This window comes from Mixophyes fleayi, chromosome 1 (assembly GCF_038048845.1).
Source record: "Mixophyes fleayi isolate aMixFle1 chromosome 1, aMixFle1.hap1, whole genome shotgun sequence".
NCBI lineage: Eukaryota > Metazoa > Chordata > Amphibia > Anura > Limnodynastidae > Mixophyes > Mixophyes fleayi.
Genome location: NC_134402.1, coordinates 217,914,004 through 217,938,405, shown reverse-complemented (window position 1 = coordinate 217,938,405; position 24,402 = coordinate 217,914,004). Strand labels below are relative to the sequence as shown.

General features: G+C 35.6%; 1 protein-coding gene across 6 annotated transcripts in view; it reads left to right on the top strand.

The window, feature by feature from the left end:
* Positions 1–24,402, top strand: part of CRLF1 (cytokine receptor like factor 1) — a 132,888-nt gene that overhangs the window by 70,670 nt on the left and 37,816 nt on the right. The gene's annotated exons all lie outside the window — the stretch shown is intronic.

Sequence of the window (24,402 nt, the reverse complement as noted above, 5' to 3'; positions counted from 1 at the left end):
AACTTTTTGGATCTAATGAGCCATCTTTTGCATTCAAATAAAAGGATAGCTAACGGAGTTGAAACATGTAAAATGTGTTTTGTTTTTTAATTTACAGTGAATTGCTGAATGTCTGTGTAGATATTTAATTATTCATATTTGTTCTTTCTAGGTCTATTTTCTTTATTGAAACTAAAGCTATCATTGCATTTGTTTAAGTAATAAGTCATTTATTTCATAGCAGCAATATGTACTTATAAATTTAAATAAAGTATATTTAAAACTAGCTAAATTTCTAATGAGCCTTTCAACTATTCATAGCAAAATTACATTAGATCACGGGGAACATAAGTAATATTTAGATTAAGATACTCTGCATACATTTTATATGTGAAAAAAAAGAACCATGTATTGCCGCTACGTTTATTTTGCACTTGATTTTGTGTTGAATGTTAAAACATAAATGAAAAATACCCAGAAACCAGTGTATATATTACAAAGATTTAGATTATTTTACCGATTTATCATTTATGCTTTTGAGTCAATGCCCCATGAATTACCCTTCTGTTGTATCTAAATTTGTTTTGTTTGTGCACTACTAAGTACAATATCTTAGCAAGCTTGAAAGAAATATATGTTAGCAGAGATGATGCATTGTGGCAGAGGAAGATATTTTCTTGCTCTAAATTTATAGAAAATGATCTTTTATTGGAGACATTTTTAAAATATTTATTTCCAATTATTTTTTTTATAGTGCAGGCGCTCAGTGAAACCATATTGCATCTAGCAGCGCCAGCAATATTTAGAGTTTAGTTCTTAAGACTCCACTCTTTGATGTTTGATAAACAAATGTCCAAGGTGTTAGCTCCAGTCTGGTGAGATTCGATATCTGATGCTAAGTGAGAACTCAACAATGATTACATGCTGCAGGCAGCATGTTAATAAAAAGAAATTGTGGAACAAGAGTGATGGAGAAAGAGACATATAAAAAATGTCAGCCCTAGAGCTACAGGAAAATAATATGTACATAGGAAGCTTGCCTGTGACTCAGTCTTTTATCTCTGCTGTGCAATATTTTAGTCTGTCGAAACATAATTCATGTAGTGAAAAAAACAAGTAGATCTTGTGTTGATTTGTGACTATTTGTAACACTTGCTGGCAGATTTCAACAGGATTCCAGATGCAAAACACACATTTGATCCCTTTAAAAGGGTATTTCCCTCTGTTTGTTTATTTTGTAAAGATTTCTCCCCACGCTGTAAAATATAGGGTCTAGTTTCAACCCTCTAAACATTTTCCCTGCTTAAAGTAGATTGGCAATTATCCTTTTAACTGGAGAAAAAATTCAGACACTTTCATTATCCTCAAATAACGGTACTAGAAAGAATCAGGAGACATTTAAATAATGTGTGCACATATGATATCATTCCATTGGTTTAGGTTCTCTATTAGAAACATGAAAAGGAAAAATGTTTTTAATTTTAACATAAGAATGATGTCCCGACCTGTAAAGTAACTTTGTAAGTGTAAAATAGAGTAAATTTGGAACTGTTCACTGATTCTTATATTGAAGACTCCCTTATTATGACTGCATTTTGCATTCTGCAATGGAGTGTGTAACAATCAGCAAAAGTCATACAAGTCTGACCTATCACCTCACAAAGACAATATCTACTTTCAATCCTACTATGATCTCCAGCTCCTTTTGTGCGCAGTAACCATGGCTAAGCTTAACCGAAAAACAGTACTGAGAATTAAGATGACGTCATGCATAATGGTCTTACAAACAATAAAATAGGAATACTTTTAGTTAATTTTATGGTAACTTGATATTTTACTATGCTTTTATTTATAAGGGTGATTACCCTGCAGTAGCTTTGGCCATGCCTTGAATCATCAAATCTCTTTTTCTTTATGTATCAAAAGAGATTTTGCTTGTGTCCTTCTTGCAATACATTTTGTAAACCTAATATACGCCAGGCACTGGCAAACTTTGGCCTTCATTTGAGAATTAGGAGATTTAATACAGGAATATCCATAGATTTGCAAAGTATGGTGTAAAAATAGCATTAATTTTTTTAAAATCATCTTGGCAATACATGTTTCAGGCCACAAGTCTAAAGCCTGTTATTTTTTTATTTTATGGGTTCTTTTATCAAAAGAAAGTAGTAAATGTGTCTTAATTTGCAATAAAAATATTCATGTCGCTGAATATTCAAATAGAATTGCACCATTTAAATGATGGTGAGGGCTATGATCTGCATCAGGGATAGGAAATATCTGTGATTTAATCCTTTGAAGCTTGATGTCTCTATTATACTTCCACTCTAACATTCAACTTGTTCACATTTTACACTGCCACAGAAATCCCAGAAAAAAACAGAACTGTGTTGTACACATGGAAGTCTGTCTAGTGTTTATATTGCTCAAATCAACCTTGGAGTCCTTTGTACACAGAAGTTCTTGGTTAGGATCTGGCTTACATTTGTTCCACTCTACTTGGTACAAATGTAACCCCTTCCCTGCTAAAGCAGTGTGACGTGGCTTCTGTGTGCCAGAGAAAAATGGTGCACTTCACATCAACAAGCGCTTTCCTTCTGGACTGCAAACTGTGTTTCAACCGGTTTATTGGACGTTACGCTAACCTTGACGGTGGGGGCTAGTTTTGCATAGGCCTTTAATGCATGTATGCAATGCTGTAGGGGTATTTTCAGTTTTTGGTTTACCTTACTGTATTGTACATTCAGGGTCTGATTTAGAGTTGGACGCATGTCCATCTTTTCAGCGCAAAATACACATTTGGCCTAAGATACATCTTTTGGTCTAAGATCCGTCTCAGTTTGCATTCCGACTGAGATGGATCTCCCTGTTGGAACAGGGGAGGTAGTGGGCGAGCCTAGCAAGGTAAAAGCGTATTCATGCTCTTTACATGCTATTTTGAGTTGAAATCAACCGCAGATAGGTCTCTAGGAGACGTATCTTTTGTGAGTGCTTTCAGCTGGTCTAAGAGACCTTGATATATTAAAAAACAAAGTAAAAAATATTGTGAAAAAAAGGTGTGCATCCTCTCGCAAACAGCATAACTAACCCTTGTGGGGACGCCAATTTTTTTTTTTTCACATTTTTTTAATTAATTATTTGCTTTACACGTCACTGTGCATGATACACTTGCACGGCGGCCCGTAAGACAGATAAAGAGGTCTATTTGTGCAATTTGTACAGTATTCTAAGTCACACTAATCTAAAGCTCCATTCCACTCTAAATCGTGTGTAAATTACAGGATGCAATTTACACCCTCAATGTGCACTGTTAAAAAATTGCTGTGACTTTTTAAGGAAAAATTAGCAAATTAAATGATGTGAAGGCATCTGTATATAGCTTTTGCAACTTATTAAACATAACGTATAGCTAACCACCAAATACTGGTTTATGAAGATATAGCTATGATTCTGTTCATATTAGACTGCACAGAAAATAAACTGTAGAGAAATAATATTATTACATTATTTGTTAATCATTTTGTAAAGTTCATTATCATTTTATCAATAATGATACTGTTGCATATAGATGGCATCTATTGATTATGAAAAATATTGAGATTTTGCTACATACAATGTATCGTCATTTTAAATAGCACTGATAAACTATGATATTACACTTAATGATATTATATTAAACTGAAAGATAATCACATAATCTATGATGTTATTCACATAGCACACTTCCCATAGTACAGTACACATAGCAGCAGACACTAGGAGAGAATAAAAACAAGATATCACGCTCATTCTCCTGCATTTTATAACCAACCACCAGAGACTCTGAGCAATTTAAACACTTCTTTCTAATAAATAAGATTGAGAAATGATGTTTTATTTTTCTTTCTGTAGCGACTCACATGGTTGTACTCATTTTAGTCTCTGGGTGCCCTATTTAATTATGTTTAGCCTGAGCACATTTAAGCCACTCTAATCAACTTCAAATTACTACAGTATGTTATGTTAAAAGCCCAGTCAAGCCAAAATACAGCCATCTATGCAGTGCTTTCATGTCAGAGAAATTAGATAAATTCAACAATAACAAAGTTTACTATGAAGTACTCCTTTACATGCTATATAAGTTTGTGGTTAACATATATATATATATATATTTACCAATATACTTTTTTAATACTCCTGTTCATTAAATATCAACTTATAACCTTTTTTTTTTTTAAGTCTTCCGTCGACCATGCCCTGTCTTAGTTACCTAGTCATCATGTGAAAAATAACACAGAATCTGTCAAGTGCAACTTTTCCCACCAATCATCATTCCCTTCTAGTACACTTGAAGTAAGCAGTATGGAATTGAACAATTACATTGATTACACATTCAAACATGTCTCTATCTGGAGATGTCAGTGATTCTCTTTGTTTAATACTCCCCAACAAACCATGGCAAATCGATATTCATATAGCAAGGAAGAACTAAACTTAGCACTGATCTTTCTTTATACCAGTCCCCCTTTTTAGCACCACTCTCAATTACCATCAGCTATATTATCTGTGCAAAAGTACATCAAAATGTATGAATACCACTATAACACACAAGTGATATAAATATATTTATATATATATATATATATATATATATATATATATATATATATATATATATATATATCTATATCGATCAGCTACAACATTAAAACAACCTGCCTAATATTGTGACCCATCGAGGCATGGACCCCACAAGACCTCTGAAGTTGTCCTGTGGTATCTGGCACTAAGATGTTAGCAGCAGATCCTTTAAGTTCAGTAAGTTGCGAGGTGGGGCCTCCTTGGTTCGGACTTATTTTTCCAGCACATTTCATAGATGCTAAATCGGATTTAGGTCTGGGGAATATGGAGGCCAAATTAATACATATAACTCTTCTGTCATGTGTCTCAAATCATTACTGAACAATTCTTGCAGTGTGACAGGGTGCATTATCCTGCTGAAAATGGCCTCTGTCATCAGTGAATACAGTTGGTCTGCAGCAATGTTGTATGTAGTATGTGTCAAAGTAACATCCACATGAATGCCAGGACATAGATTTCCAGGAGAACATTCTCCAGAGCATCACACTGCGTCTGCCAGCTTGCCTTCTTCCCATAATGCCATATCTTCCCCAGATAAACAACACATATGCACCCAGCAGTCCACATGATGTAAAATAAAATGTGATTCATCAGGCAGGCCACCTTCTTTCATTGCTCCATGGTCCAGTTCTGGTGCTCTCACATGCCCATTGTAGGTGGTGCCTTCGGTGGTGGGCAGGATGTGAACTTTGACTGTTCTGAGGCTACACAGCCCCATACGCAGCAAGCTGCGAAGCATTGTGTTCTGACATGTTTCTATTATAGCCAGTATTAAGTTTTTCAGCAATTTGTACTACAGAAGCTCTTCTGTGGGATTGGACCAGATAGTCTAGTTTTCATTTGCATCAATGAGCCTTGGGCGCTCTTGACCCTTTCACCGGTTCACCAGTTGTCCTTCCATGGGCCACTTTTGGTAGGTATTAGCCACTGCCATTTTGGTGTCATCTAGACATCAGAATATGGCCCTTGTCAAAGTCGCTCAGATCCTTATGCTTGTCCATTTTTCCCTGTTTCCAACACATCAACTTTAAGAACTGACTGTTTACTCTCTGCCTAATATATCTCACCCATTGACAGGTGCCACTGTAACGAGACAATCAATGTTATTCTTTCCACCGAGTGGTTGTAATCTTGTGGCTGATATGTATATTCCTGTAAATAATATCTGATTAACAATGACACTGATATTTGATGTCATAATTTCAGTGTTCATTAGCAAAACTTGTGTATTATAGGAATATATTTGAAGTCAACTCAGTATCTTAAGTCTTGTGCTTTTATATGGTCACATAATTCCTCTGTGACTTCTAATATCCATATCATTTACAGTAGCTGGAACATCATCCAGTGTATGTGCCAATTCATTTTATTATAACAAAGTTATTTTATCAAATTGACAAATTAATTTGTCAGTACATACAGCAATATAATGTATATTCCATGTACGAGGTTTCCTTTTGACTATTCCATGTTTATGGACACATCTTCTTGATCACATACAACTGTGAACTAAAACAATAACATAAAGAAATGTTAATAGGTAAATTAGACATTGTTAGTGGCACATTACTATTAATCATGAATGGATCCACAAAAATAATGAAAGTCAACAGGACAATGCTGCTACAATCTTATTAAAATCTCTTTGTGCTGCAGTACTTCATTGTGTGACCTATTTTTCGCAGATCCCAACGTTACTTTGGGTCTATCAGGTTGTCTTATATACAGGCCTATAAAACGCTGTGCTTCAGCCCCTATGTTTGGTGGTGACTCAAGGGACCTTGATGATATTCAATACCCACAGACTGTAGAATGAATTTTTGTAAATAGAAGAAAGTTTTTTCTGTCTTGCACTTTTCGGATATTTATACGGCAATGTCTTTTTACCCCCACCTCTCCCTGTCAGCAGCAGTATATAAACCCACCATCCTATGTCATCACTCTTACACTTAGCCAGAAATTAGTAGATGGAAATGTTTAACACATGAAAACACACATGAAACACATCAGCGAGAAAGCCACAATAAGTAGAGTTACAGCACGCAGAAATACGAAAGCTTCCTTATGTAGGAGCAAAACGGAAATTACGCCAGTGCACATCATAAAATACAAGGCAGCACTGAATTTTCATTTGAACTGTGGAGCATATGAGTCTAGCTATATTATAAAATAATATAGCAGTGGTTGTAACACTTTTGCCCTTGTGACTATCTATATGAGTCCAGGGTAGATCTTAAAAGTGATTTATGATGGAGTTAGCTGTACTGTGGTTGGACATGTTGGGAAACATTGTTGTCTGATCTTTGGCGTTATGAAGATAATATATGGCACAGATAAGAATATCGGTATCTCACATCAGATGTTCACTAAGAACACATGGTTAAAGGGAATTACTAATACAATGTTACACACATTAAGTCTACATAGAGGCTAAACAGTGCAATTCAATGCAATTTAATAGAACTTTCATATGGCTGGTTCCATCACCTTGTAATGCTGCTAATGCTCCTTCCTGTTATTTATTTTGATGAAACTTAAAGCCACTTTTTAGTTGCACACAACTGTATCTACTCAGTCCATCTGACTATCCATATATGCTTACCATAAAAGGTAACCTGCTTGTATTGCACCACTCATTTTAATATGTTTTGCAGTGAAATGCAAAAAGTCGATGAAGATAAAAAAGCAATAAGATTCTTCTCCAGTGGCAGTGCAGGAGCAAATGGTAAAAGAGAAATTACAATGAATTTGGGGAGATAGTCTTACTGACTTTTGTAATATACTATAAGCAGGTGGAGGCTACATATTAATAAACTTGCTAGCAAGTAGCTTGTAGTGAACAAGTAAAGTCCAAAAGTAGTCAGGGGTCCTTTTTAAAGAATTAAGAGAAATTAGACATTCAGTTCTAAAAAATGAATGTGGAGTGGGGCGACATGGCTGGAGCATTGTTCAGAGACCATGGTTATTTTATTACACCACTGCTCAACACATAGAAATTCCAGTGTAAATCTAATTCCGTTGAATGGTGAAGCAAAAATGTAAATCAAAGATTGTATCGCCAGAATTTTACACCACTGTGAAATTGTCTGTTCTCCTGAGAACTTCGATTTGCATGACATTTCACAGTCATTGCAGTCATCATCAGGCACAAGAATGCTATTTATATTATATTTGAGTCACTAGAGTGCTGTCAGTACCATATATGGGTCTCACTTTCCTGCGCTCTGTGTAGCATATTTGTCACAACAATGCTTTCTTCATTGTATAGTGGTCACTAAGATGCTCTCGGTATAGTACATTCAATGGATTATCTAATGTTCTTATTTGGTTCACCACATACTCTCAAAAAGTATTGAAATAATAAAGCGTATACTGAAAAATCAAGGGAAAACAATACATAATAACTCAACTGGATTTACAAATTAATTGTTTGATGGGTATACATTCCAAAGTATGGCACCACACATTGTGATGTGGTTCATGTTGTACATATTAGACGCTGAAATCCATGTGTAAAGGAGGAGGGGCAGAACCAGCAAGTTTTAAGGTGAGCAATTAGGCAAGTAACACATGCTGGCTAACAGCCCAGTAGGTCCTCGATGTACTGTGCAAGAACTATGAAGACCCCATTTAGTGAGAGGAAATGCAGCAATACATAATGAAGAGCTGCTATGAAGGATAGCCAGTCTGAAAACTGAACCGTCGTTTGCGCCAAAACATTCTTGTACTTCATCAGGCTGATACAGTGGAGGAAGAATGTATGCAAACACCAAACAATTAGTTATTCCATTACTTCCTAATAAACCTATAAAGAGTCAATACATTATTGAGAAATAATATTGCAAATTTACATACACAAATTAGAACTAATTTACCTGATTTCATTAATTCTAATCAGTTCTACAGAAGTCAATGAATAAAATCATGTAGTTTCCTTTTGTTAGAGGTACTTATCAAAGTCCCTTTTGCTTGTGATTGGATACACTACCTTTTATAGGATCTTTTATGAATCCCAGTAGCAGTTTGATGGCTTTCCATATTTTCAAAATGCAGTCCTTGTGGGGGTGAGGACAGTCTACAGTTACATCACCAGCTCTGTGTGCAATGATTGCAGCAGGAAACTACACCTCCTGTTATCCATTTTAAATATGTATGCATCACAGTGGCACTAATCAGTATCTGTCTCTGCCCTGTGCCATCACACAGGTCTGCGATGAAATAGATTTTTGGCTTCTGAACACGAAAATGACTCCCGATTTTGCATATCACATAACGTTTTTCTGCAAAACGTGTATTTATAAGTAATTTTTTTCATATTCTTTAAAATAATAAATATATTCTGCCTACATTTATTAAAAATCATTGTCTTATATGAATTCAGTCGGTAGTATAGAAGGTTGCAAAGGTTGCAATTCAGTTCTCGTCATAAAACTTCCCCCCGCCCAGTGCCAGATTAAGGCCCGCATGGGTCTGGAGCTGAAATTTACCAAGGGTCTAAACCCCATACTGTCTAAAGGAACATTGCACACACACACAAAAACAACTAAAGATGAAAAAACTTTCAAATATCTTTACACCAAATTTCCTATCATATCTGATGCTAAACTAAAGGAAGGCATTTTTACAGGCCCTGACATTAAAAAGTTAATAAAAGATGAACATTTTGGGCGTGTAATGAATATTGTGGAACTTTCGGGGTGTACTTCGTTCAAACAAGTGATTTCAAATTTTTTAGGCAATGCCAAGGATACAATCTGCAAAGAGTTACAGAAACCTTGGCTATAATATGAGTTTAAAGATACATTTTTTGAATTCCCATATTGCGCATTTCCCAAATATTCTCGGAGACTACAATGAAGAACAGGGTGAACGGTTCCACCAAGACATTTACGATGTAGAAAGAAGATACCAGGGTCGTTGGGACATCAGCATGATGGCTGACTACTGCTGGATGATACACAGAGACAACACCGAAAAAATTTATAAGCGAAAAGAGACAAAACGAAGTTTGAAGACAAAAAAACCCACGATATTAACGACTTTTTCAATAATTATGGTTTTGTTTCTATTATTGTTTGATTTGGTTGCTATTTTATTATGTAATTAAGAGAAAAATACAGTGATATCATCTACACTTTTTCGTATTTCACAATAAATATGTGAAGAACAATTAAACTTCTTGGTTTTTCTTAAAAATGTATGTAACCCCCTTATAGGTAAATGTGATGTGGTAATTTTTTTTATACACTATTTCTTGATGTACATAGGAGCATATTTAAGAATATAAAAGTATTATTAAAAAAGATTTCAATACCTTAAATTTCGCAGACCTGTGTCATTAGCAAGCTGCTTGTATTTGACTCCTGAGAGATCACATTTACAGAGAATGTAACAGAAAATGAATATTGCAGTGGTAGGTTGCAAGTAAGACAATTCCAAGGTTGCATAACAGTGTCTGTTACCCAAAACAATCAAATTAAATAATATTACTCCACAGGAGAACAGACATTGATGGATCTTCTGAAGCTCACATGTTTATTAGTAGTATTGTATGAGCAAATATGTATGTTTGGGCCCAACTGATATAATGGAAGCCACTTGTTTTAAAGTAATTATCCTAAAGCCATGCCCACAATTTCAGGTTATGTACAGAACTGTTGTGATATGTAACCTAATGCCAAGCCATATAAACTAAAACCCTTCTTCACAGCTTTTTTATTTTTAGCAAATGTACACTTATTACAATGCCCACACTTATACCCACCGTTACTTGTTTTGTATTTAACCAGGAAGAATCTCTTTTTTGTAGTTTTGTATCTACTCATAATCAGATCATATCTCAAAATAGCAGCTTTAATGGTGGTCATCAGAAATTTAAGTTCTACTATTTTGCCAATTTTGGAATCCAAGAACAACATGTGCTACTCTTTATCAAACAAAGTATCTCCAATGGGACCATCTCAGAAATGTTACCCTAAATAGGTTTTTTTTTTTCCTAACTATTTCTGTTTTTAAAAAATATGTAAACTCAGACAACTGTGTCCTAGAATACCCCTACTGCAAAAATCTCAGTATCATATTCTTTGCCTCTTTATGAAATTGATCGGTGCTACTATAATTCCTAGCCTTTCATTACAAAATTAATCTGAGCTAAAATATGGTGACAGTCAGCTCTTAATAAAGTATGTTCCTGTTTCTAAAAAGTTGCCCACATGTGACATTTTTAGATTGAAAGAGCAACTGTTTACAGGCTCATCCAGTGTCTACCTAGATCTACTCCAGATTAGAAGCATCTCTGAAGCAAAGTCAAAGAGCATTGGGTGCCAAACCTTGTAGCGCAGAACACTAGCTGTGAATCGAAGCAAATCAGAGCAGAGCGGGGTCCTTGGAAGGATGGACTGTCTTTGCTTGGTCCTCCCCTAAATTTAACATTCTCTGTCCTTAATAAACACCACTGATTCTTCCAAGCTGCAGATACACATAGTTAGGTAAAAATTTGGCAGTTTTTGTCAATTGACCGTTGCCATTCTTTATATGGTTTGTTTGTTGTTTTATAATATATTAAAGAGTTTAGGTAACTAAATATAAGCAGAGGGGTTAAACCGAAATATATCAGATTTTCATGATTAAATAGGGGCACATATATAAGTGCAGGGACAAAATTTGTTGTTGATTAAATATGGGCACATATATAAGTGCAGGGACAAAAGTTGTTATTGATTAAATATGGGCACATGTATAAGTGCAGGGACAAAAGTTGTTACTAATTGAATTGGGACACATGTATAAGTACATGGCCAAAGTTGCTACTTACCAAATATTTTTATGTGTAAACTGCATGGTATGTTTTTTTTGAATTCTTAAAATGTGCTATTTATTATAGTAAAAGTATATATTTCAACTTTTTGTAACATGCAAAAATATAGAGAGAAATGAAAGTTAAATTGAGCGATTCAATTATGAAAGTGACAGCCATTGGCCTAATTAGATAGCACTGTTATTTAAGCAATGCACTGGTACATGTAGATTGTCTATTCCTATCTGACATGCCTGTCCAGAGACGTCCAGGAAAACAAAATCCTCTCCTCCATTCCGATAAATATATCCTACATCACTGCTTCCCCTGCATTTGTGACTGGACCATGATGACAGTAACTTTTTTAACATTTTGTTAAAAGCCAAGGAAATACAACCACAAAAAAATTAGATTTATACAAGCACTTCCATCTAATGGTACAAACAAGGGCTAGGTATAAATAGCATCTGGGAATAATATCTATAAAGGAATCACAGCTGTAGATTGTAATTTACATCCAGCAAACAATTATACTTGAATGTGAGATTTCATTGTATCAAGTGTTCCTTCGTAATATGTATCCACACATAATTATTGGATCTCCTTTTTAAGATCTGTGTATATATAACAGTTGTGTACTTGTAGAAACGTATTCTGACTCAGCAAAGACAAATATAACATATGTGTCATATGTAAAACCTTCTCCCTGTATGCCCAGATTTCTAATACATATAAATATTGCTTTCATCACAGAAGAAATGTTATTTAGCAGAAATATATCCTCTGAACTTTGCTTCTCCAAGTCTCTATGTTAAAGACGATTGTGCAGCTGTGGAGAACTTATTCACATTCAGCAAATATAAACATTAGGTGTCAATTAAAACATGTATGGTGTAGACAAAGACCATTTTAAACATTATTTATAGCTCAGTGAAAAATAGTATACAATCAAGTTAAACCATTGTTCAGATAACTGTACTGTAAATTGAATAGCAGAATATCTAAACTCATTTGTATTGTTTATGAATTGATTGCGCTTCCAAAATATTTATTTCAGGGACTTCTACCATGCCCCTATTGCTTCAAATTTATTTATTATGCAAAATTATAAATAATTATTAATTACTAAATAAATAAACATATGCTCTTTTGAACAGAAGATGGCTATAATTAATTTATGCATGTTTTGGTCAGGAAAAGAGCAGCTATTGCATAACTTTTCAAAAACTGGGGATCACACTGAACAACCTGTAGGCAATCAGAGCATTAGAATGTTAACAACTGCACAGAATATTTGAGTTTGCAAATTCTGGGGTGTTCATATATAGTCAATTTTGATTTGTGACTCCTGTCAAACTAGTGAGCGAAGATTGTATTATTATTACACTATTGTTATACTACTTTATTTTTATACTGACTTATACTTAATTTGGAAGGCACTATAGTGCCCCGCCATACATTGGGTGATAAAAGGACGTACATGAAATAGGGACAGACAAGGTAGACAAAATAAATGCAGACATGAAAATAAATGTGTTGTTCAAGTATTGCACAGCTGAGACAAAAGGAGTGAGTGTGGATCAGAGTGGACATGGGGAAAGTTGTGAGGGTGTACCAGTGTAAGTAGTATAGGTGGGAGTAGGGTAAGCTCTAAAAAAGAGATAAACTTTCAGAGAACGTGGAAGAAAGTCTGATTGGGCGCATGGTAGGGAAATCCATAAGTGGATAGCAGCATGAGCGAAGTCATGTAAGCTGAGTGAGAGGTGGTTATCAGAGAAGAGACAGATCAGAGGTTGATCTAAAAAGACGTGAGGGAGAGCATTTAGAGAAGAGATTTGAGATACATGAAAGAGCAGTGTTACTGAGGTGCTTGTAGGTGAGGGTGAGTAATATTTGTTGGATTCCAGAGGACATAGGAAGCCAGTGAAGGATTTGCAGATTGGTGCAGAGGATGTGGAGTGGCAAGAGAGGAAAATCAGTCTTGCTGAGGCATTTAGGACGGATTTAAGTAGGGATGCCAGATGGGGGAGGGAGCAGTGGTTGAGGCAGGAGATGATGAGATAATTAATAAGAGTTTTGGTCGCATCTTGGGTAAGGAAAGAGTGTATTTTAGGTAGGTGGAGGCAACAGGACTGGGGGAGAGAATGGATATGTGGAAAAAATTAGAGGGTGGAGTCAAGTGTGACACCAAGGCAGTGAACTTGGCAGCAGAGGCTGGCTGGCAGACTTTAGTCCGGGGGGCAAGCACACAGCACTGGCCCATAAGAGTAGTGGCCCAGCCTTAAGGGGTGTTTTTCGGTATATATATAGATATATATATATATATATATATATACCCACAAACACTTTGCACAGGGGCCCAGATGTTACTCCATAGAACTCATAATGATCCCTTTGATTGATAAGGCATGCAAAACTTTTAAAATATTACCTTGCAAATCTGGTCAACAGAAAGGACAATGCAAGTTGGAGCATGCAGGAGTCAGCTGAGTAGCAACTGGTGCATGCAAGACATTGGGGAAGCCTGTCTGATGGACTGAATAGCTGCTTGTAAGGAGCCCTCAGTGATTTGAAGCTTCAGGGCTCACGTAGGCTATGGGAGGAGCCCTGTAGCAATGTCCAGGAGCGGTGTTGTTGCCATTCTGTTTATGCTGTGCCGTCCACATATACAGTGTGCTATCCTGAGCACAAACGGCAGCATCACATGTCAATCGTTGCGGCTGCGTCATTAATTAATAAAATATTGTACTACAACTTGTAGTACAATATTTTATTAATGAGTGACGCGACCGCATCATGTAACATGTGATGCGGCTGCTTGTGCACTGGATAGCACACTGTATATGCGGATGGCACCGCATATACAGAACTGCATATATAGACCGGCAGCCCAAAAGAGGTACCAGACAGAGCGGCCCAGCCCACCCCTGCTTGGCTGTGGACTGAGGAAATTGTGGTGTTGTTGACCGTGAGGGAGATGTAAGGGGAGAATATGATTCTGGGAGGACGGTAGATTTTTGGACATGTTAAAGATCTCATAACATCAAACACACCTCTATGTGAAGCACACAGAAATTACTTTCTATTATAAGGGGAAGGCAGACCACATTTGAGTGCTTGATAGCTATTACCACTGAGAAATAATTTTCAGTTAAATAATAAAAAATATACATTTTTGCCCAAATTTGCATAGGCATATTGGTTAATATCATAGAGTTTTTTTTAGTGTGGCTTCATTATACATTAAAAGCCAAGGAACCAAATTAATCATAGTGTGATTTAGTATTAAAGCTGTGCTGCTATGCCAGTAATATACCATTACATATAGAAGGCTGAGTTATTTCAGCTGTCCATCTGACATAAGCTCTCATGCTGTCAGGGTTAATTACACATTGGTAACAGAACTAATTGCAGTCGAATTGAGACAATTATCCTTCAGGCAGGGTACTTTAAAGTGTTTTACTTCTCAAGTGGACTGTCTCACTGACATGTTAAGGTAACAGCAGCAGTCAAACTAGGGGAAATTAGGCCTAGTCTTGGCTGATTTAAACCCTCAACAGAGGAGGGTCCATATGTATTTTACAATCTATTAATGCTATGGGATGTTTTGAGAGGGTAACTGATGTTGAACCCTTGTCAGACATATGGATGAATACTTCAAGGAAGAGGATGTATTAATTACTGCCTGGGGCTGACTATTCTAAAGTTGAAAGGGGTATTATATTGAACACAGGTCATAAAGGTCTGAATCCAAGCCTCATCTAGACTCACTCAATTCAGATACTTTGAAAAAATATTATGCTCTTGCACAGTATGCACTTTCACGAACTGTGTATAATAATTCCCATCATTACTTATTGGGAAATTAGGGCAAGTGAGGCTATGTCACAATCCACTCAATACAAATATATGTCTGACTATTCTACTACCATTCCATACGAAGCCACACCTCCTTTCTGGGAGGCACCTCCAATCTGCCGTGAACCATGCTAAAAGTTAATCCAGTTGGGGATATTTATTACTGGTGCACAGGTACAATGTACTGTTGCTTAGTATTTATTTATACCCACTGGTAGTTCTTAAATGTGTTTTTATGTGTATTGTACATGTTTTATCATATTATATACACGTAAATAGATCAAGCACTAGGAACTATTGTCCTCTAGTGTCAACATAATCACTGGCATTTTTACTTGTGTTGCATTGCATTTATGTTCCATTTTTCGGAATCAATCTTTTTCTATTTTTCATTTTTACTATGGATAAGTGAATTGGGAATGCTTATAAATATCTTTTTAACACTAGTAAAATTGCTAGTAAGAATGCATTCCAATGAATTAGACATGCATTTCTAATACACTTAAAAAAATGCCAAACCCTCCCACCAGTGTATGTGGCTTGGCATAGAAATGGATAGCACAATAATACCATATTTACACTGCATCCTTGGCAATATCCCTGGTCTATGATCCTGGGACAGGGCCTCCCACCCCGACAAATTCCCGGGTCGACCAGGTTCACACTGAACCTGGGTCTGCCTGGGTCTCCCTGGCAACATCACAAGAGGAGCTTTGATTGACTGCTCTTGTAATGTTGATTTTGTTTTTTAATCTTTCAATAGGTTTTGGTGAGACCCGGGAATAATCCGGGTCACACAGTTCAGACTGACATCTACCCGGGTCGGACCTGGGAATAACCCTGCTAAACTCCCGGTCATCTGACCCAGGTAGATGTAGAGGACCTGTTCACACTCAGCCTTGATACGGATGATTGGGGGTCCCCCAGCAATAACCCTGGTTCTTAAGGCAGTGTGAATGGGGTATTAGTATATCTTTATTTGTCAGACCATACATGCTAAGGATTTACTTTCTCATAGTTCTGTGTTATGTGTCATGCATGGTTTACTACGTATATGTTTTTGTTGTTCCATTCATCTTTTTTTTTGTTTGACAAGCAATATATGTTCGCATTCATTTAAATGTATATTTATGTTAGTCAATACAAAAAAAACCTCTGTAATAAAAGTATCCCAATGTTTAGCATAGCCAAAGCCCCTCAAAAAAATCCCTTTCCTAATTTGACTCAGCTTGTGTCCTCAAAACCATTTTAAAACTTTTGTCCTCTGCATTGGTCATCAATGTCTATCCCTGTTTTTATATTTATCTATAATTCATATCCTAGTTTTGCCTATACCTCTTTAATAAAACTGGACATGATGTCTACAAAATATTTAAGTTAAGAAAGCAATGTTTTGTATGATGTGTAAAACCTCAAGTTTTTCCAGCCTGAAAATATAGGTTCCAATTCTCTTTGTGAAAACAGGTAAAAGTCGTCTTTTAATCCTAGAAACATTGCTTCTCCTTGATTTCCAAGGCTCAAAAGGGGCATGGCACACCAGAAATGTGGAATGTGTTCTTGTGAGAAATAAGTTTATTGATTGTGTCAATTAGGTTTCTTTGTAGGTTGGCTAAATGACCTTGTCAATGACCTTGGCTTTACCCAAAGATAGCTCAATAGAAGAAGAATAGAAGAATAGCTCTGAGAAATAGAGTTGTCTGGCTGGATGGAGACATGATCTGGGTGGATTTGGGGTATGGTGTAACTTATCTCAATATTTAATTTGGAAATATTGAGAATTATGAAAAAGTAATGCAGACTTCTCAAGGACATGCAATTTATTACAGGTTAGGCATGCAAGAGCAGTTTGTATCTGCAAAATAATATGGACTAGGTATCTCTTTCATAATGTGTAATAGCTACCTACTGTTCCTTTGCTTGTAAATATATAAAGCTCTATTGCATTGTAATCAGAAGCTAGTTTGGTTCCACAATGTATTCAAAGGGACACACAAATTCATTTCTCCTAAGATTGTCAAATGAGATATAAAACCAAGCACATAATGAAATGCACAAGGCATAGTTGTATTGAGTATATAGAACATAGCATAACTATATGGATGTACAAGTATGATATAAAACATATAAGATATAAATATATCACCCAAAAATCCTTATCTAATCCTACCTTATTTTAATAATATAATGTAATCCCAGGTCTCCACTCTTATCACCAAACCTGGATAGTTTACTAGTTTGTGTGTAAATCCTATAGTTGTACTTAAACAAGGGAGAGGAATAGCGATGCACTAGCCAAGGTGTTTGGATTAAGCAAAACTTTGCAGATCTAACTTCTTTATAAGCAACCATTTCATGTGACAAATCTTAGAACAAACCCTATTCCTAAATGCTTGTCAAAACAGATAGTGCACCACCTAGTGGCAAAATGAGGCTGTCATCTGAGGGAGATTAGTTCCATACTTACCCTGACTCTGCACCTGTAGAACCAAAGACAGTGGGGGCACTGCTAATTCTGGAACAGTTGTAAAAGGTTCTCTCACCAGAGGCCTGACATGTAGCCAGAAAGTACTGACCTAAGGGAATCACTGTATAGTATAAATAGTAAGTATGCATCATGTGTATTTTGATGTGTATGGTTTTAAATACCTGACCTGGCAACCCTACCTTACCATTTCAAAGCTAAATATGATCTGCAGTAATTAGCATATTCTCAAAATAATGCGGGTTGTGCTCTCCAGATTGCTGTGGTTGTTTTCAGCCCTCTATTATTAAATTGCCATTTAAGATTGTTATCAAATTGTAATTGTAACACCAGACTGTCTGACATGACCCCTTCCAAAATGCTCTGATGCTGCTTAGTTAATTCAATGGTGGAGAGGTGTTATTCATTAATCAATTCAGCACAGATATCTGCAACAGTAAATTAAAGCAAGTAGAAAGGATAATGTTGGAAGGTCTGTAACACAGCAACTCATAAATGATGCCTTCCGATATTTGTGGGACTTACAAGGATAAACCTGGACAGACTACCAAATACTGAAATATGGAAGGCAACGTTTTTAATGAGTTTAAAATATTGCTATGTGCGCTGTGGGAAATCCTAGTTCTTCCATTAATGCAACACTAGATATGGTGTACTGTTTTCTCTTTCTTAAAAGTGATTAGAAATCCCAATTCTGTTTAGCTTTCTATATTATCTCTGAGCTTTCTGGAAGTGAAAGGGTGTTTTAAAATCAGCGCAAGAAAATAAACATGTGGAAGAAGGAATATGCAGATACCTTATTTTGAAGGACACTTGGTATTCCTGCCAAATGAAATTACTCTCCATATAGGGCAATTTCTTGACATAACTATTTTATTCCTAACTGTGACCTTGACTTGTAAAATCAAGCTGTCTGAAACTTTTAACTGCATTTGACTTTGTAAATAGAGAGGAAAGATTCCTATGTGGCGTCTACTGGGGTCGGATCTGAAAGGAGACCTATAGATGGAAATGTAGTTTTGTTGCTTTGTAAATTGTCATGTAGACCTACTTTAACCAGTGGGATTCACCAAGCAAAACCTGCAAGCAGTCGTTTATTGTGTTGCAGCCAGTCCCACGCTTTAATATTCTGCAGTGTAACAAAAGTATTATATTTCTGTATCATGTTACCTTTTTGTAAACCTAGCCCTTTGGATATAAAACAATACAATTGTTCATTTGTAATGGATTAGGCTTATATAAACCCTATTTTATATAGAGTCCAACTTCCAACTATTGCAGAAGAAAGCAAATTCCCAGAAATTCTACATTGTGACCTTGCAAATAAGGTAGGCATGGGAAATATATGCCTCTTGCAGGTTTATTACAGTAAAAATGTTATAAAATTGCAATACATAAAATCATACAAAACAAGGTGAAACAAGAAACCCAAAAAACGAAATATATGGCCATTACATTTAATTCAGCAGTTGCCATAAGGCTTTGTCAAAAATCATGTGACACTAGACCATGTTTTGCCTCCACATTTACAGTAGGCCATTGGCTTTTCAAAGTGTTTTCAATTGTGAATTGAATTCTCAATTGAATTTTAAATAAAAGTAAAATAATAATTTAAATAATTAATAATAAAAAAAAAGAAGTGACAGTGTTAAATACTGAATTTGTTAGGCTGGTGTCACAATTGCATTCTCACAGCTGAAGCACTCGCATGTCACAGGAAAACCGCATTTCCCAAATTATGTCCCTACTATGGTTCTGACAGTTTCTAAACGCTAAACTTTTGATTGGAAAAAAAAACCATTATTTACAAACGTAGACCCGTTTGGACAAGCAGAAAAATATATATCAAAAGCAATGAAACATGAGAAAACTAAAAATTGCTTAGGCATTGAATCACTGAGTCCAGTGCATGCACTCAACCACACTTCAGACCAGCGTCAGGAAAACCCCCAGACCACATGGGAAATAGTACATGCGTGATTTTCAGGCTCTGACCAGTGGAGTACACTGTTGCTTGTCTGAACTGCAGGGAACATCAATACGTATCAAGTCTCAGCCGAAAATACTCTGCCTCTTGCCTATAACACTTCTTCCATGCCACTAACCACGTATGGAGTTCCTTACCACACCTGTTCACACTGTCCAACTGCCTTTAAGTCTTTAAACGCTGTCTGAAAATTAAAACCATCTCTTTATCAGACCCTACCCTACACACACCTTCACTACCCATACTAGTGCGCCCTCACAGCTTTCCCTGTCCTCACTCTGAGCCACACTCACTACTTGTGTTTCAGTTGTGCCCTCTTCCACTTAGAATGTAAGCTCTCTAATGAGGTCCTTCACTACCCTTTGTTTGCATGGCTGCATTTATTTTGTCTACACTGTATGTTCCTGTTTTATATATGTCCTGTTTTCTCTACTGAGCAATGTGGCTCCTTACACATCACTAATAATAATAATAATAATAATAATAATAATAATAATAATAATTATCATCAATAATCCCAATGCCAGTATAATATTCAGAGCAGAGTTTGTTTGCATTGAGATCCATTTGAAATGCAGTATGAACAAATTCTCTGAACACTCTCGTCTGAAAGAACCCTTAGGGTAGAGTCCTCATTAGATTAAGTTTTAAACTATTTCACCTTTGGATTAAAGGGAAATAGATAAAGGGGTTATTAAAGTCACGTCTCAATGAAAGTAGAGTTGTTTTATAAAAAGATTTTAGAGGATGCAAGTATATTTTAACACCAACAGATGGCAGACTAAACTACAAAATAATACAGAATATTTATTGAAATATATGGATCTTTAAATAAAAGAAAATAGATTCAAGGTAACAAAACAACAACATTGGAATTAAAACCCTACGTGTGCGGTAAACACTACAAAACAAGTAAAATAGCTCTACAAAAAAAATGTTTAGAATCAATACCACATTTGTGCAAGAATAAATTAGTTTAAGAAAAACCTGGAGCATGTAGCATTCATACACATTTATCATGTTTTATTAACTGTGTTCAATAAATGTATCCAGAGGTTTATTAACCAGTATTTCAAAGTAAGTATACATTATTATAGGCATGGTCTTATCACACTAATTTAGCAGATTTAGTTAAGTGGAAATTTTTCAGGGAAATCTTTGCATGCTTACTTATTTTCTATTTAGGGTTAGTATGACTTAATACATAAATTTGTATGCATGTATGCATATGCCTCCCATATATTATAGATAAAACCAGGACATCAAGTAAGTGTATCATTTAAGGCATCCCATTATAGGCCTTAGTGAGTTTGATAAGTTACATTAACCTATTCCAGCAACTCTTCCCAGTTAGGCCGGCAAAACTTTCAAATGCAAAACAAATACTCCAAATAAAACTGTGCGGAGAAAGTGGCTCATTGTTTCATCAATTAGACCTCAGAGGCCGTCATAACTGAACCCTGGCACAGTACATTGTAAAACTGGCTATAAGTTAGACCAGGGAAAGGAGGGTAGGTTATGTCATTACTAGGTGGCCATGTGTAGACAATTACTGATTTAGAGCTGCAAATCAGACATATTTACGGCATTCTTGCTGAGCCTCTTGTAAAGCAGTCTGCTTTTACAGTAAGGTTTTCATGGTACATAGGTATAGAAATTTGTGTCCAACTGCTAACTGCAGAAAAAAACAATACAATAGTTTTGGGCTTGTTAGATATAATTAGATATATTCTTATTCTCTAGTCTTTATATGTTACTTTTTACTAAAGGTAAAAAAAGTATTTTAATGAAATTGAGTAAACCTGACACGATAGAGATGATAGGGCTCTCAGGCCGTCAAGATTGTACCGCTCATGATTTACTTATATGCAGCAACTCAGCGGGAAAATGTACCTGGTGATTATTTTAAAATGTTGTCAACTATGTAGTAGTAGGTATAGTGCCATAAGAAGTAAGTATAGCAATATTTGTCAAGGTGCTAAGACATGTCCTTTGACCTGCACACCTCATTAAACCCTATTACATTAGTAATGATGATTCACTGCTTGTTAGACTGACATTTTCTTATAACTCTGTGGCAGAATTGTGAAAATGGGAAAAAGGAATGTGTTTTATTCCAGCTTCAGATAGTTCACTTGTAATTTCTTACTTTGCATTTCAGTGCGCACATCTGTGCAGTGTTGCGTTAATGTGCATTTACATGCACAGTTTTCCATTGCAATTTCTGAAATAAAATCTTTCAGGCCAGGCACAAATAGCTGTGGGTTAGTTATGGGGTTATGGACTTATTTGCTAATAGTTATCCTACAAAAATGTATTCAGTTTATTCTGCACAAATGTCCTCTTTAGTTTTTGTGATTAATGCTAGACATATTGTTTAGTCTGGCTAGTTTATGACAATTTCTGCTTCTTCGGTAACAGATTCAGGTTGATTCACAGAAAGACTGTAATGTACTATTTATTATTTTTTGGTATAACATTATAGAAATATAATAGATAGAAGTATATTCTATCACTATTTGTAGTATATTTTCCAACATTTACAACACGCAGTGCACGACAAAATCCTACATCTATATTTTGGCTTATTATTATCTTTTGCTTATAAGGTGCCACAAGTGGTCCGCAGCGTTGCACATAGAGGAATGTATTGTATTGTATGTATGTTTACAATGATCCAGACTCTAATATTGTAATATTGAGCAAAACTATAGAAAGGGATGATGACCTTCATTCAAATTACTTTGTTATTTTTTTTTTTTCCATATGTGCATGCAAAGTGAGGAAATACATTTTGTATTTCATTTCCTAATTTGTGTTACTGACCAGTTAGTAAAAATTATTACATTTGCACTAGAAAAGATGGTTTGCAATCTTATGTATAAGAAAGGTACACTTTCATGTTTCCTGAATAGCTCCTCATCTAGTCATTTTAAATATGCAAATATGCATACAATTTGCAAAGGTCAAAGCTAGTTATGCCTATTGACCTCCCTGAACTATCTATTTTATTAGATATTTCTTTTATGAATTAACACACTGTTTATAACTGGTTTCAAAGAAGTCATCTTGTTCCCATTACTGATGTCAGATGGGCACAATTAGATTCAATGCTATCAAGTTTGTTTGACACCAACACTTATGCCCAAATTTATGTGCAATGAAGTAGATGTCATAAGTATTAAAAAAAATACAAAAAAACATGACAGCTTCATAAATCCACCAAAGTATATTGGTTTAATGCTCTGCAGAATATGCTAAGGTTACGATAGGTCAGTGGAATCCAATCGTTATAACGGGACACATTTGTGTGTCATGAGCCCACACTGGATATGACACAAGAGTTTATGGAAATAGGAAACATTTGAACAAATTTACATAGAAGCTATATAGGCATATTATCATGATGTGAACTTTATTTTAGTGGTAAATACAGCAATTTAGCTTGAATTCAGTTTATATATTGATTCATTCGTGATTCTGGTGTATTTTTTCACAATATTTTAATATTGGTGTGTCCCATCAAGTGTTATTTAAATATGTAGATGTGTCACAACACCAAGAAGGTTAGAAACCACTGCCATACAGTAGGTAAACTGATTTTTGGATTGATGTAGATGTTAATACAAATGTGTTGACATTGGTAAGATAGAAGTTTAAGAACACAAAATGAATAATTCACTAGTTATGCCCTTACTTTGTCTCCTGTGTTTATATTCAATGTGCATAATAAATCAATATATAATCACATTTGAGCTACATCTCTGCATCCCTTAGTCGAAAGCTAGAGAACTATACTTGTGAGTATTTGGAGACAGTTGGAAATTGTTTAATTTTCAACATTTTCAAAATATAGCAACTCTATTGTCTACTAGACCGGTAGCCCTCTCTTGTCCATGTAATCATACTGAGATCGCAATCTAAATATTTATAAATGCATTGTAATAACTATGCATTGTGTAGGAATTTTACCAGGAGTACACAAGTATTGTTAGGCTGGCATTCATATCTTATATTATTTAAGCAGTTTACTTTTTTTTCTACAGAAGAGAACCTGTAAAAAAAACTGGATTCATAAATATGAATGAATATATGTTTATATATATTCAAAATATATTATCATAGCTGTGAATTTTCTGAGCAAAGCTATCACTGATATGATATGAAAACTTTAATAACAATATGACGTTTATTTTGAGGGAATCTTCAATATTTTTTTTATTTGTGATCCTAAAATCAAATAATACTGTGTTTAAAGATTTAGAAGTATGAAAACCAACACATCTGTGTACTAACAGCTGTCAGTAATTGTAATACAGATTTGTAAGTGGTAACGAAAAAACCCAATATGGAAAATGGACAGGTGTGCAGAGCATTTTTCTGATGCATTCAGTGGCGCAACTACCACTGGTGAAGCAGGTGCAGTGCACCAAGGCCCATGGATATAAAGGGGCCCGCTGTATGGCAGATGCAAAGGGTCAGTGGCCTCGAATTCCTCATCTCCATTTACCTGCATCGGTGCCCACAGCTCACTAGTTTCGCCTCTGGATGCATTTATGCATATATTACACAACAAATAAATATTACATGTTCCACAATGTCATGATCCTTTAGAGCATACATATTTTCAGGCTTTTTGGGCCACAACTAGAAGGTGCATGTTCACAAATGAAATAAAAC